Source organism: Podarcis cretensis (genome assembly GCF_951804945.1).
Source record: "Podarcis cretensis genome assembly, chromosome: 10".
Taxonomy (NCBI): Eukaryota; Metazoa; Chordata; class Lepidosauria; order Squamata; family Lacertidae; genus Podarcis; species Podarcis cretensis.
Genome location: NC_137179.1, coordinates 48,449,816 through 48,464,923, shown reverse-complemented (window position 1 = coordinate 48,464,923; position 15,108 = coordinate 48,449,816). Strand labels below are relative to the sequence as shown.

The window sequence follows — 15,108 nt, the reverse complement described above, 5'->3', positions numbered from 1 at the left end:
AGGGCTAGACTTAAAAAAAGAAAAAGAAAAAGTATTAAGCTATAGGAAGGTAGATCCTACAGGAGTTTAAAAGCAATTTGTGAGATAGTCAATCCAAGTGGCTCTCTACAACATGGTAGTAGCTGGAACATTTCTGTCTAAAACTGAAGGACTATGGCTGTAAAACAAATTTGAGCCTTTTTTTTTTTAAGCAGAACACATAGAAAGCCTAAATATTAGTTTGCAGATAATGCGAAATAATGAAAAGTACATAATACTCCTTAAAGAATATATTAGGACTGTCATCATAGACACCTAAATAACAGTCCCTGACCAGCATTTGCGCAAAGTTGTTCCCCTCCCCAAATAATGAACTCATGTTGCTACTTTAAAGGCCATTGCTGAGATTCTACCAAAACCAGAGGAGGATCTTGTTTTGGGAGAACTTGAGCATACTTTTAAAAAGAAAGTTCTCGTGGGGATTTTCACCTCTTGGTTGGAGCCATAACTTCAGAAAAGTTTTCAGGAGCGCTTTTAAAAAATAGCAGCAGCAGCAACCACAGAAAGAATGAATTAAACCAATTCTGCTTTGGAAACAAGCCTATTGTTGAGAATTCGAGCAATTTTCAAAATGTACTTCTCAATCTTTCCTGTCTCAAACTCAAGTCAAAAAGCAGAAATAATTTGGTGGGAGACAGAAGTGGCAACACTGGAGGCGGGGGATGGGACATTTCTGTACACAAGATATATTCATCCTCCAATCCCTTGTACATAAAGGAGCTCTCAAAACTTCACTGGAGCACTTTCATCCGAGCCAACATAAAAATAAAAGGATCACATAGAAAGAATGCATAAGACAGAAAATTTCACAGTAATTGGATTTTTTCCCTATGCCTGACTTGCATTTAAAACATGAAGAGGAAAGAAAACAAGATCACTGTCATATCAAAGAGAACATCTTTAAGGAGTCTTTCTGCTGCATCAGTGGATGCAATTAATAATCATGTTGCTTTTTTGTATTAAAACTCCATTAAACAATGCACTCCTTTCTCTGGTGGGCTGACTCACTGGACTGACCATGGTAACAGTTCATCAAGAGATACATCTGATTTTGAAGGGCCTTGCTCCTTAATGATGAAATATTCCTTTGCCTTCAGCAAAAGCATCTGCATACGAGTCTTTTATCAACTCTGGAGATAAGTTGATCTGCCGGAGGCAGTGGAGGACAGGAGTGCCTGGTGTGCTCTGGTCCATGGGGTCACGAAGAGTCGGGCACAACTAAACGACTAAACAACAACAACATTTCATCCTTGGGAGACACTTTGAAAACTACTGTTGAGATGTGGGGTTTAGAATTATCAATGCATTCATTATTTTTTAACCCTACCAGTGAAACTGGCTGAACTGACACAAATTAATCAACACCTTTGTTTTCTGTGTTGTTCTGATGCTTCACCATAGCTATGGCTAGGCAATTACCATTTGCACTTCAGACAGGAGCTTGAACTCTCTTCCAAACCATGATGCCTGCACAGGATCATCCTTTCTATGCAGCCAAAAGAAATGTAACACGGTCCTTTGCAAGACTGGGTGAATATTTTCTCCTTCTTTACCTAACAGCTTGAGGTTAGCAAGGGCAGGGTTAACAAACTGAAATTTGAAATGTCAAATTTGGCATCATCCTTAGGCTTTTATCATCCTTTGGTGACTCTGCAAAAGCCCATAAAACAGTCCAGTTCGAAAAGAGACTCCTCCGCTTTGCAGTTAAGGATGTGTCATACAACTCACATAGCATGTTAGTATCCTAGCAGGCAGAATAATTCTCAATTCCATCTTCAGAATGTGCCAGCAAAATAATTCATGTGCAGCTGCACAACGTAGCCATGCATGGTGCATGATCATAAATATATATATATCTATAGCACCATCCCTGTTTATTTAGAAGACGAATTCCTGCTTCACTGGGTGCATTTTATTTTAGTTTGCTTATTGTTATTATCACCATTATCATTACTATTGTTGTTTCACTGGAGCCTCTAATAGCTTTCTGTTGCCAGCACTCCTGCTGCTCCACCTGTCCTTTCTCCTTCTCCTTCTTAATTTTATGCTTATAGGTCACACGCTGTTACTCTGAGTAATACTTGGAATAGTCCAAATTTGCCACTATCTGAGAATATAAATCCCAATACAAGGGAAGCACACACCAGCCATTAGTGTTAATGGCATCCATCCACTTACACATTACTGTTCAGATGTGGAAGTCAATTTCATAAAAATGCAGTTAAATTTTAGCTAATATCCATCCATGTTATTTACAGGAAGCTTCCCTTTTTGGAAAGAGTGTAAGGTTTGCAATGGAGCAGCTGGAAGGTAGAGTCCTGTGCCAGGTTTTTTATATATATAAAAATAGAAAAACAGAATTTGAGAGCGGCACCAAGCCGATCTTAAACATCCTAGGAGAACAGTAACATTCCAAATGTGTTCCAATCAATTCCAATCAACTTTTCAATTAATTATTAATACATCTGAAAATTAACTTTTGCTGTTGCTCAGTACTACAGATGGAAAAGGATATAACACCCTAAATATTTATTTAAATTAATTTGTTCATACTTGGCGAGTTATGGCTCCCTTTATGCTAATGTCTTTTTTTCCACATAGGTTGTTATGTTATAAATACAAAGAATTAGGCTCTCTTCATTTTCTCTGTGCTCAGTGTGCAATTACGGTATAATTACTCTGCTGTTTCAAGACTTTTTAATTTGAATTGGTGAATGGCTTCTGTGAGCCAAGCGTAATTGCATGTGAACTCGCCACTTCTATATTAAAACAACAATCGATAATTAAATGTAAAAGAATTTTACACCTCAGATGAAGTTCGATGAGCGCATGTTCGGCTCGCGTGGCATCACTTACCACAGGAATAACTCAGAAGGTCCTCTGAAGGATAAAATCTGCCTATTAACCACTGCATTACAAAACTGTGGCGACATCTAAAGTGGTCCAAACTGGCAGACAGGGTGGAAATGACGGAAATAGACCTGGGCATCAGAATTGGGTTGTTGTTGAGCACAGGGAGGATGTGGGGAAGAGAGATTTTAAAGTATAGCATGTGTGCAATGAGCATGGGAGGAAGGACCTAAACTCTTTACCATCTCCAATTTCCATTACAAAATTGCACTTCACCAATAATTTTCCTCCTGTGAGTCTCTGTGACATGAAGCAATCGCCCACAGAGGAACTAACTTTGGAGAGGTCAGTGTAGAGGGAAAGATTCAGCTTGGCTGTTTTTGCTCACCAGTACTGTACTTTGACACACACACACACACACACACACACACACACACACAGCCCTAATCTGCTTTCTATATATTTGGTAGGGACATGTTGTTATCATGGCTAGGTACATATTGAATAGCACATACTATTGGGTGGCACTGTGGGTTAAACCACTGAGCCTCGGACTTGCCGATCGGAAGCTCGGTGGTTCGAATCCCTGTGACGGGGTGAGCTCCCGTTGCTCGGTCCCTGCTCCTGCCAACCTAGCAGTTCGAAAGCACGTCAAAGTGCAAGAAGATAAATAGGTACCACTCCAGAGGGAAGGTAAACGGCGTTTCTGTGCGCTGCTCTGGTTCGCCAGAAGCGACTTAGTCATGCTGGCCACATGACCCGGAAGCTGTACGCCGGCTCCCTCGGCCAATAAAACAATATGAACGCCGCAACCCTAGAGTCGGCCACGACTGGACCTAATGGTCAGGGGTCCCTTTACCTTTACTTTACTACTGAATTTATATACTGCTCTATACCCGGAGGTCTCAGGGCAGTTCACAGAATAAAATCAAAATATATAACCACAAAATACATAATCAAAATAAAAACAAAAACCCAATAACACCCCCCCCCAAAAAAAACACATTTTAAAAGGGCATAGGATCCTCACAACATTTAAAGTAAGACAATTAACAAACCTGGACAAGAGCCACTTGTTGGAAAGACAATGATCTCAGGAATGTTTGCAGCAATATTTACTGCCAACCGAACTGCCCAGGTGCCTTTCTGATACAAAGGCAAATAGGAACATAATAAGCTGTATCACTAGGTAAAATCCTCAACACAGGATTTTGCTGGGATTGGGAGGTATTTATAATGTAGCAGCAAATGAGAGGGCCTTTCTCATTTCTTCATTGGTGTCTTCTGCTCAGAAACAGAAAGGGGGTTAATGAAGAAGAATCCGTTCTGATGTCAGAAGAATGGCTAATATGTGTCCCTCTAGCTTTTACTGAACTACAACCCCACCCATCTGCCAAAGTTGCCCTATAGGGTGATGAAAATCTAGCCTGCTGTTCCAGAAAGGTATGTATGAAGGATGTATGAAGGAGCTTCTGTCAAGGACCATTATTTGGACCTGAGCTTTCCTACTTGTTTATAAATGAGTGCTGAAGTGGCCACGTTTACTGATGACACCAAACTGTTCAGGGCGGTAAGAAAAAGGGATTGCCAAGTACTCCAAAATGTTTTCTTCAAATCATTCCTAAGACCGAGTTAAGGTGCAATGGGTGGTGCTGAGATGTGTTGCATGTGTGTGCACATGTCATTATTCCAAAGCACAGGTGGAGCATGGTACAGAAAGACCAAATGCTGCCTTATATCAAGTCGGGCTATTCCTCCATTTAGCTCTGTTTCAACTATGCTGACCGGAAGCAAATCTCCAGGGTTTCAAACAGGAGTCTGTTCCACCAGGAAATGGCAGGGAATGAACCAGGGAGACTTTGCATGAGAAGCATGGGCTCTACCACTGAGCAAGAACCCTATTGCTTTTTAAATCACAGGGTACTACCATACAGAATTTTATTTTGTAACAGTGTGCTGGATCCAGAAATACGGTGTTGGCTCCGTTATGATCACTTGCACAAGAGCAAGTGGAAGATTTTGCAGAGCACAAATTTGGTCTTGAGACACTGATCAAGACCATTTCTCTTGAGAACGTGCTATGGCTTGAGCTAGCAGACCTCCTGCAACAGAATCATACGCCGCTTTGTACTAAAAGAAGCGCACTGCTGGGTTTTAGCTCTGTTTCTAACATAAAGCTGTTGCACTGACTCAGGAAATGCCTTTCAGCTTACAGAAGGACAGCCCTGGATCAAACCCTTTGTATGTATTTTGGTAAAGGCCAAACTTGCAGCTACATGTATCTCAAGCATGTGTGTGCTTCTATGTCATATATAAAGGGGGACTGGTCATATACTTGTCACACAAATGGTGGGGGCAGTGGATACCCCCCACAATCTTTCCAGGACTGTTTTTAAGCAGCCTCCCCCACCCCTGCCACCACAATTGCCCTCTCATAGTAGAGCAGGGAGAAAATTCCTTAAAACCGGGGAGTTTAGCAAGGAAAGGTAATGGAAGGGCATTTCATTCTCCTCCTGTCCCACACCTTTTTGTGTAGTAAGCATACTCTTGTGGCCTCCCCTTTATACCATACCCCTATAAGTTTTAAGTTTTGTCAGTTTTTTCTTATTATTTCTTACTCTTTTTCTTCTTCTTTTTCATGCTCTCTTCTATTTTGAATAGTTTTACTTGTTTGTTAATTGTAAGAGTTATATCTGGGTTTTTTTTAAAAAATAACTGTTTATTCATAGAATCGTAGAGTTGGAAGGGACCAAGAGGGTCATCTAGTCCAACCCCCTGCAATACAGGAATATTTTACCCAACGTGGGGTTCAAACCCACAACCCTGAGATTAAATGTCTCGTGCTCTTCCAACTGAGCTATTCCTGGGGTATTCTGGTGAAGAGCAGGAAATAAATCTAATAAATAAATAAAATTAATATTGTGTGTGTGTGTGTGTAATTTTTTGCCATAAATACTTATAGATGTCACATTAGAAGAGATATTCCCTCCTACATGGGAAGGAATGGGGAATGCCTCCTGTGTGTCTGTGACACATGTATGCATGGCCTGAAAACAAATAATATCATCAAGTCTCCTGTGTGACTGTTGTATTAGATTACAGTAGACTTCTGCAGCCAGGCAAGTGGAATGGAGGTAGTTTATGATTTCTGCACTTCGTGAAAAGCAGAGTTTGTCTGAAAACACATTTTTGAACAGATGGGAAGGCACTTGGTATAAGGATTTTGGAAACTGTGCTGTATGTTTTCGTCAAATCATCAACAGTATGTGATTTGTGTAAGCAAAGGAGATTGTGGTAACATAGTTCACAGTTGTGCATTCTGAGAAAAAACCAACTTATTGGTTTGGGCATCATTCATCATCTTGTTTTTTATTGTCATTATATTTTCTATCAAGCTTTCCACGTCAAAAAATCAAAATGTGGAACATCCTGGTATGAATACTTCCATGGCTGCAGAAATAAGCTTGAAAACATGATGGAAACAAAGACTGATTGACTGACTGGTGGCATAACATAAAGTTCTTAATGTGGTTTGCAATAAATAAGAAAACAATTAGAATATACAGAAGATATAAAACCAAATAAATCAAAAGCAATATAAATACACTCAAGTACCTCATACCACCCTTACAAGTTAAAGCACAGATTGAAAAATTGTGAGAATAACAGACTCCATCAGTTATTTAAAAAGCCTAGGTGAACATGAAGTTCTTTATCCAGTGACAGACATTAGTGGCTTAAAAGTCAGAAAACAAGTCCCAAATTATTACATTTCCCCATGAATCTCATTTATAAGGTGTTTCAAGAAGAAGAAGAAGAAGAAGAAGAAGAAGAAGAAGAAGAAGAAGAAGAAGAAGAAGAACAACAACAACAACAACAACAACAACAACAACTTGATTCATTTCCAACATATATTTGGAGTTAACAATCCCAGAATAGGAATATTATAAAATCAGTACAAATGCACTGTGCTTTTTTCTTGTCATCTGCAACATTATCATAAACAATTGGCATTATATGAACTGCAAGTAAAACAAAGCAAATAAACTGCAGTCCTGCAACTCAGAATTTATTTCTGATTTCACCATAATTGCTAAGTGTTTCATCCTCATGGGTAAAAACATGTAGATGTAGATGTTGCTGCCTATCACTGAGTGCCCTGAACATTTTTACTTTCAGTAGCTTTCCAAGTGGCCCAGCAGCAATTTAATGTCTAAACCATTTATGTCTTGTGATGCTATCAGTTGATGCTTATTAGTTCTTACAGACTAGGGTAGATTCAGATGAGCAGCTGACATCCAATTCGCAAGGCTGAATGGGCAAAGAGTTTCCCACAAATATACTGCCTTGCTGAAAAGAGTCTTATAACAGAAGTTCCAGATAGCTAGGCTATCATGTGATAATTGCAATAATCTACTCAAAAACACCTGTGATCTCACAAATTTGGAGTTGTCCATAACCTACTGTTTAAGCACTATTTATGTCAGCTCTATGCGCCCACTGCTTCTTGTTTTCTACTTATTGCCACAAACAGTAACAGCCCTGGCCTGGCGTTTCCATCTTCACTGATTCCTGCCTCAATTTCTTCACGTGGGTCAACTCAAGCTTCTCTGTTATTAACTAGGAACAGAGTGGTTCAATGCAACTGACCTAGCTTCCTGGCAGGTTAATCCCTTTAACTTTGAAGGGAAGTCCGTTTAATGTCAAAGAGATACCGTATTTTTCGCTCTATAAGATGCACTTTTCCCCTCCTAAAAAGTAAGGGGAAATGTGTGTGCGTCTTATGGAGCAAATGCAGGCGGGAGGCTCTGCTCAGCGCTCCCTTTAAAGAGCCACGTGGAGCGTGTGTGCGGCTCTTGGGGGCTTTCCCCCCGCTCTTTAAAGGGAGCACGGCTCTTGGAGGAGCCTTCCTCCCGCTGCCCTCAAGAGGCTCCGAGCGGCTATTCCATAAGCCAGGACAGCAAGAGGGATCACTGCGCAGCGATCCCTCTTGCTGTGCTGGCTTCTGGCTTAGCCGTGCGAAGCCTCTTGAGGGCAGGGGGAGCCTTCATCCTGCTGCCCTGAAGAGGCTTCATGCGACTATCCCAGAAGCCAGATCCCTCTTACTGTTCTGGCTTCTGGGATTCAGAATGTTTTTTTTCTTGTTTTCCTCCTCCAAAAACTTGGTGCGTCTTATGGTCTGATGCGTCTTATAGAGCGGAAAATACAGTAAGTAAAACTTGATTTTGAAAGGATTGTCTTTTTAACGTTGTTGTTAACTACTGAATTTTCCTCTTGCCCATTCAAATTATTTAAAAACTGTAAACCAATAGCATGAGCCAATTAAAGCTCTTAAACAGCAGAGACCCCCCAAAAAGGTATTTTAATCTATGAATATTATTGATAACAGGTGGCAAAAGCTGTAAGATAACCATCTCTTTCCTAAGGATCCTTAACATGGAGTTTGCCTTCATCACAGCAGTCAAGCACTGGGTTGATGTTTTCATCTACTGCAACGGAAAGATCCCTTTCTAGTTTGTCACAGATGCCATCTGCATGAATGTAGTGTTGGCCTATTTGCTTTCTAATTTGCATCACGTTATACTTGCCGAAACTTAATTGCACTTGCCATTTTAATGTTCCTTCCTCAGCCTGGAGAGAATCTTTTGGAGCTCATTGCTATCCCTTTTTGCTTTAACAATCCTAAATTATTTGGTGTTATCAGCAAACATGGCACCTTACTGCTCACCTCAACTCTTGTTATGAACAAGTTAAAGGGTTGCAACCAAAGGGAAGATGTTTTTTGGCTCAGTGTTTAGTACTGACTGGGACACACAAAGTTCCTTATGAGACATAAGTGCATTATAAGCTAAAAACTGCAGGTAGAGCTTCATAACAATGTACACTGCAATGTCAGTTGTTGGGTGCCGTTTGCTATTACATGCTTTTCTTATTTTGCTTTTATGTCTTCCTCCTCTTTCGGATTGACCCAAAGTTGGCTGTGCTCCTTGCTGTTTGTCCTAGATTTAGAACCACTTAAACCCAAAATGTCAAAAATATACAAGAAGTAAAAATGGGAAGATATGTAAATCCAGTAAATATATATGCACATTCTATTGACCCGACTGTCACATATCCAATAAATTTGAAATTTGAAAACACCTGAACAAATAACAGATGAGCATGGATATAAATCTGATGAAAGACAAACAGATTTCTAAACTTGTAGGTAAAGTTGCAAGTAAGGAAGACATGGGCTATTGTTTGGTAACTGTTGTTATTTTCATCTGTAAGCCGCCATGAGTCCCAGTCAGGGAAAATGGCCAGGTATTAAAAAATTAATAAATAATAACAACAACTAGGGCAATCCTACTCAGACTGGCTGCCAATTTGATACAAAGCCAAATTTAAGGTGCACATGCTTACATATTAAACTCTGTGCAACTCTGCAAGTCTGGATATCAAAAGGGACACCTGCTCCCAAATATAACTGACTGTCTGCTAAGATAATTAGAGGGGGTTCTCCTGGTGGGGCCACCACGAACTGAGACATAGTGTGTAGCAACCTGAGAGAAGTCCTTTACTATAGAGCTCTATGGAACTCCTCTCTGAAACAAGGCTGGCACAGATTATGATGAGCTTTCAATACCTGTTTGTGAAAGCCTTTGTTGACTGCTAAACACCGTTTTGGAATATGCTATATTGCTGGCTACAGTGGATGGAATTTTATGTTGGTCTAATGATTTAATATGTACAGTGGTACCTTGGTTCTCAAACGTAATCCGTTCCGGAACATTTGAAAACCGAGGTACAGCTTCCCATTGGTTTCAAGAGCTTCTTGCACTCAGCAGAAGCCAAGTCACACGTTCGGGTTCCGAAAAATGTTCGAAAACGGAAGCATTTACTTCCAGGTTTTCAGCGTTCGAGAACCAAAACGTACAACAATGGAATCAAGGTACCACTGTTAAAGCCTAAACCTGAAAAATAATCAAGTTACAAAAGTTACATTTCTTATTTCAATCTATCACATATCACTGTAATTGCAGCATTTACCATAATACACTTTTAAAGAACCATGTTTTTGCTTTGGCTTTTATCCTTATAGGCCAGGATAATCCAGGGAGATTAAGAACATCGTGCTTTCAATATTATTGGGATTTAAATATTGGAATATGTTGTGATATATTTTTTAATGTTTTTTCGTACATTTAGGATAGTAATCCGTATTTAGGTGCCTGCAATACAGGTTTATTACAGAACACTGATGGAAACAAGGCTTCACTAGGGGATAACTTAAAGCTCTGCAAAAGCCACACTTGTTTGACCAGAGACATGAGGACACAAATACACAAAGGATGTGGCTACTGTAGTCAATAACGAGTCTATGATGCTATTTTTAAACTTATTGTCCGTACAAACAGCCCCATAATACTTTGCAAAAAATATGTTTAATTTTTCTAATGGTAATGTTGTGATTAAATGGTGCTCTGTGAGTTTGAGAAACAGTACAATACATTAAATACCGCTACAACTATGAAAACCTGTATTTGTACACACCTGCTGCTCTGTGAGTAACAAAGCAAGGCTGAAACATCTTTCGGGAGAGGTTTTGACTCTTTACTCCTCAACGAACCTTCTGGCCCTTCCTGAGAATCTGACCAATAGTAGGATTCATGACAACTATTGCCCCAAACGTGGAGCCAGAATATTGTGTGTGTGTGTATGTGGAATAAACAAAAATTGTCACCAGGCACAGCAGAAATCTCCTTGTTCTTGAAGGGTTTTACACGTTTGCCTAAGAAACAAACACATGTCAGGCACTAGAATGAGTTGTATGAGACAAAAACTGGGATTAGTGGCAGAGCATTTTGCTTTTAAGGAAAAGATAAAGTGACTTTAAATGCTGTAGAAAAATATAGCTTCTTTCTTACAGAATAAACGAGAAATGTTCCAAGTTAATGAAATAGATTGTCAATATAATTATCCTAAGGCAGATCAACATTCTTTAAATTGAAGTAAATCAAGGAAGTAATTTATTAAATTGTGTTAATTCTGACCAACGAACAAATGTAAGTTTGTTTGAAGACAACGTTTATTTAAAAGAGGGGGGAAGGCCACATGAATGTTACTTTTTCTGCAAGGACAGAGGACTCAGGATTCAACCCAGCAAGCGTTAGTCATGGATAAGTCCCAGTGAAAGCAATGGAATGTATTTCTGAAAATTTGTATCCTGTCCTTCCACTGTGCACACAATGTTCAAGGTGGCTTGCAACTATATTAAAATCAAATGAAAAACCCCAATACAACAATAATAAGTACAGACAGAAGCAGCTGATAAAACAGTCCAAAAAAAAATTAAACTGGAAAGTCAAATATCTGCCTAAATAAATGCATCTGAGCAGTAACCCTATACTTACCTGAGAGTACTACCCATTGAGATCAGTGAGTGATACCCAGTTGTGGCTGCCCACCAGCTGCTAGCAGAACAGATTTTCACAACTGTAATAGGACTTTTCTTTCCTCTCTTCTCCCCTTTCACCCCCCAATATCTGCTCTGCAGATGTGGGGAGTATACAGGGGCAGGAAGGAAGAGGAAATCTCACTCTGGATGAAAAGAAATACACTTGTGCGATGTTGGATGCAACTGAATGAGAACTACTTAATGGTCAACATGGGCACTATCAGTTACAATTAGCTGTTGGTGGAATGTAATGTAACTGCACTATGACATTACCTGCAATCACTGCATTGTTTGCAATTAAATTAGTAAATAACAAAAAAGCTTAATTAAATTTTAGTATCATGCCCCTCCCCCCACTATTCAACTTCATACAGAAATCTATAAGGATGCAGATCAGGGTGGCCCCAAGACGCTTTGCTGCCCGGAGACAAGATAGCACCTCATCTGTTCCATGTGCAAAAGTTGCTGGTTGCAGGAGAGCATCTCCCTGCCCCTACCGGAGGGCTATAGGGTAGCAGAGGAAGCATCTGCTGCCTCACTTTGTTTAAGGGTCGTCCCCGTCTCTGACACGCTCCCATATTTCATGCACATTTGGGCTGCTTTGTTTGGTTCCATTGAGGGGCCCAATCTGCATTATTCTGGACACATAATTTCCGGTGTCTTAATGCAACACCTGCAATTCACAACCACGGGATAAATGCTTCAAAAACAGAATGGCTGAGATCCAGTGTGCAAGTGCTGCGACCACAGCTGGGATTTTCCCATTGTCCAAAATGGAAGGGAATCTGCTCACAATACCTGGCCTTCATGAACTAACAAAGGGGCCCATCTGTGCATATAGCTTTTCAGATTGTGGCCGCTATGTGCACAGATAGCTTTCAGATGAACTCCAGATAGAATAGCATTGCTTATAAGAAAATGTTAGAAATACCTGATGCCATTGTTTATTATGTAAATTTGGGCGTGACTAAAAAAAAATACTCAAAAGAACTAATGTCACTCCACAATAAACCAGATTAGGCTCCAGATTCCCCATTTCTCCCCCTATTGTTGAAAAAAATGTTTTGATATTACACTACACTGAAATATTTAAAAGTTATTTTGGTTGCCCTTGAACCTTCCTGCCACACTTGCCACCACACATCAGTGTGGTACTCCACACCCTTTGAGAACCACTGACCTAGAGACAGCAGTGGAGATTTCTACACTCTTTAAAATGGGACCATTACACTTTTAGGAAGCAACATGTGGGATGTAATGGCAGACATCACTGTAGGAAAACACCATAGGGGAAATCTCCTGAGACTCCCAATCCTTCCATGCTAAAATGGTGAAATAGTTCACTTGCGAAGAAAATAAAGATATGTGTAAGGAGATGTATGACTATATTTCCATTTAATAATCTGCTATAGAAATATTTGCCTTTGCCTTCCAGGAAAACATTATGATGTTTAGGTTCATTAGATGCTAATACCAGACTTCATAATGGAAGGCTGGATGAATTTGTGCTTAATGAAAATGCCCTTTCTGAAACGAACTGAAGTATAATTTTTACTGTGTGGGTTATTAGTTACCAAAAGTGTAACTGTGATGTAGGAAGACACTAATTTTCACAAAGGGTTCTATGTACTATACAGTGATTTCCCAAGGAATAGTGTTGAAGAGCCATCAATATGATACAGTGGTGCCCCGCAAGACGAACGCCTCGCAAGACGGAAAACCCATTAGACGAAAGGGTTTTCCGTTTTGGAGGCGCTTCGCTAAACGAATTTCTCTATGGGGTTGCTTCGCAAGACGAAAAAATCTTGCGAGTTCCCGCGGGTTTTTTTCGCTTTCCCCCCCCCTTTCCTAAGCCGCTAAGCCGCTTATCAGCTGTTCCACTGATAAGCCGCCTCTCAGCTGATCGCTAAAAGCCGCTAGACCGCTAATAGCGCTAATCCGCTAAGCCGTCAATGGGCTTGCTTCGCAAGACGAAAAAACCGCTAGACGAAGAGAATCGCGGAACGGATTAATTTCATCTTGCGAGGCACCACTGTATTTGAGAATATTGCCAAGGTGCATTCAAAATTGGTACGTGTTCCATAGCCTTGAATGAAGCATTCCATGTTGCTGTTTCACTTACTACTGTCAGCCTTTTCCATTCTCTTATCATCTTGCAAGCGCATAGTTCTGGTAAAATTAACAGATGAAAACCAAATTGCTGAAGGGAAACTCATATGTTTTAATCAGAATCGGTGCATATTCCTAGCCTATCAGGAAGAAATATATATGCCTTGCATTTTGAATTAGATTTGACTTAAAGTGTACTATAATGTTAAATAATCGGACATTAAAAACCTGCCATGGTGTGCAGGAGCTCTACAACTTTAATCACAACCCCCGCTTTCTTGCCCTCTGATCATTCCCAGGCCTGTGATTAATTCTTGTTTTATGTAAGCGCTTTGGAGAAATAATTGGGCCTTATCTAGGTCTTGTGGAGCCATTCACATGCTTTAGTGCTAAATAAATAGCACTCAGTGGCCCTAACTCACAGATGTAAGTAGGAAAGATTGTGACAGATCACAAGCATGTTATATAGAGCAGATAAATCGTGAAAGGATAAGGGCCATGAAGCAATGCGGAGAGCCAAAACACCTGGATGCTGTTTTGCTCTTTGGGTGGGTTGTAAGGATTCAAGTGCAAATCGGTTTTTCTCGAAGTATTAGAGTAGAAAGTTGTAGAAGGGTACGGGGCTCCTGCATGTTGAATAGACGTGTTGAAGAAGAAATTCCAGCAGTTGCAGCTTGTCATGCCAGCTACATCTGGTGAAATCCCCTCTTCTACACACCTATTAAATGTGCAGGAAATGGAAGCACTAGATTAAAAAGAGGCAAGAAGGAGAAGGCAAACAAATGAAGGTGTTTGAAGGTGTTTTATGGAAGGACAGATGCCTTTTTTGAACCATTTGAAGAAATGTTATAGTATGATGAATTCGCAAGCAGGATTAGAGCTATGAACAACAGAAGTAATTAGATCATAGTATTGTGATTATGATTTGATAAGATAGAAGATAGGGTGTAGCAGAAGGGGAGAAACAACAACTCTATGGAAAAAGGAGTGAGAAGTCAAAAAAAGAAAGAAAGAGAAATTTGTATTTTGACTGTATATGTTAAAAATGTTAAAACTTAATAAAATATAATTGGGGGGAAACAAAAATGAATGAAGGGCTGATCCTACACTGAAAACATTTCTAAATTGTCCTATTTACAAAACTCATGATACATCAATACCTTTATTAGGACTAATGAAAATGTCACAATTCTGGACTGACCACTGGGGGAAATGAAACATTCCTCATATTGGGGTTTATATTAAACCTAGTTATTGTGAGTAATATCTTCCTGAGCATTTATTTCTACAGATCAGCAGATGTTGACGCACAAGTGATGACAAAGAATTGCATTTTTAAAAAAAAAAAATGAAGGAAAAGACAGCTATCAGACAAGCTTTCCATGCATATTTTTCTTTGAAATATGCTGACCTTAAAAAGCAAGTAAGTAAAAGCCCTGGTAAAAATCAATCATTCATACACATGTATATGTACAGTGATTAGTTATGTTTTAAATGAGTGCTTAAGGTAGCATTGGATAATGAAATGTTGCTTAATGTATTAGGTTTTTTTGTAATTTGAAAATTAAATTCATTTTTTAAAGCATGAGATTTGGATGAATCAAGTTTTAATACATTACTTTTTCCTAACCCATTCGTGTTCTAGCGAGCTGCTTGTTCAAGTGGCATGG

General features: G+C 39.7%; 1 protein-coding gene across 3 annotated transcripts in view; it reads right to left on the bottom strand.

Moving 5' to 3' along the window:
- The window catches only part of TAFA2 (TAFA chemokine like family member 2), a 131,464-nt gene that overhangs the window by 4,361 nt on the left and 111,995 nt on the right, over positions 1–15,108 (bottom strand). For 2 of the 3 annotated variants that reach the window (XR_013843196.1, XR_013843197.1), the window contains exon 5: positions 10,426–10,663. The exons of the other annotated variant lie outside the window; for it this stretch is intronic. The gene's annotated coding sequence lies outside the window, so the exon portion shown is untranslated. The remainder of the gene's footprint in view (positions 1–10,425; positions 10,664–15,108) is intronic. 3 annotated transcript variants of the gene reach the window in all.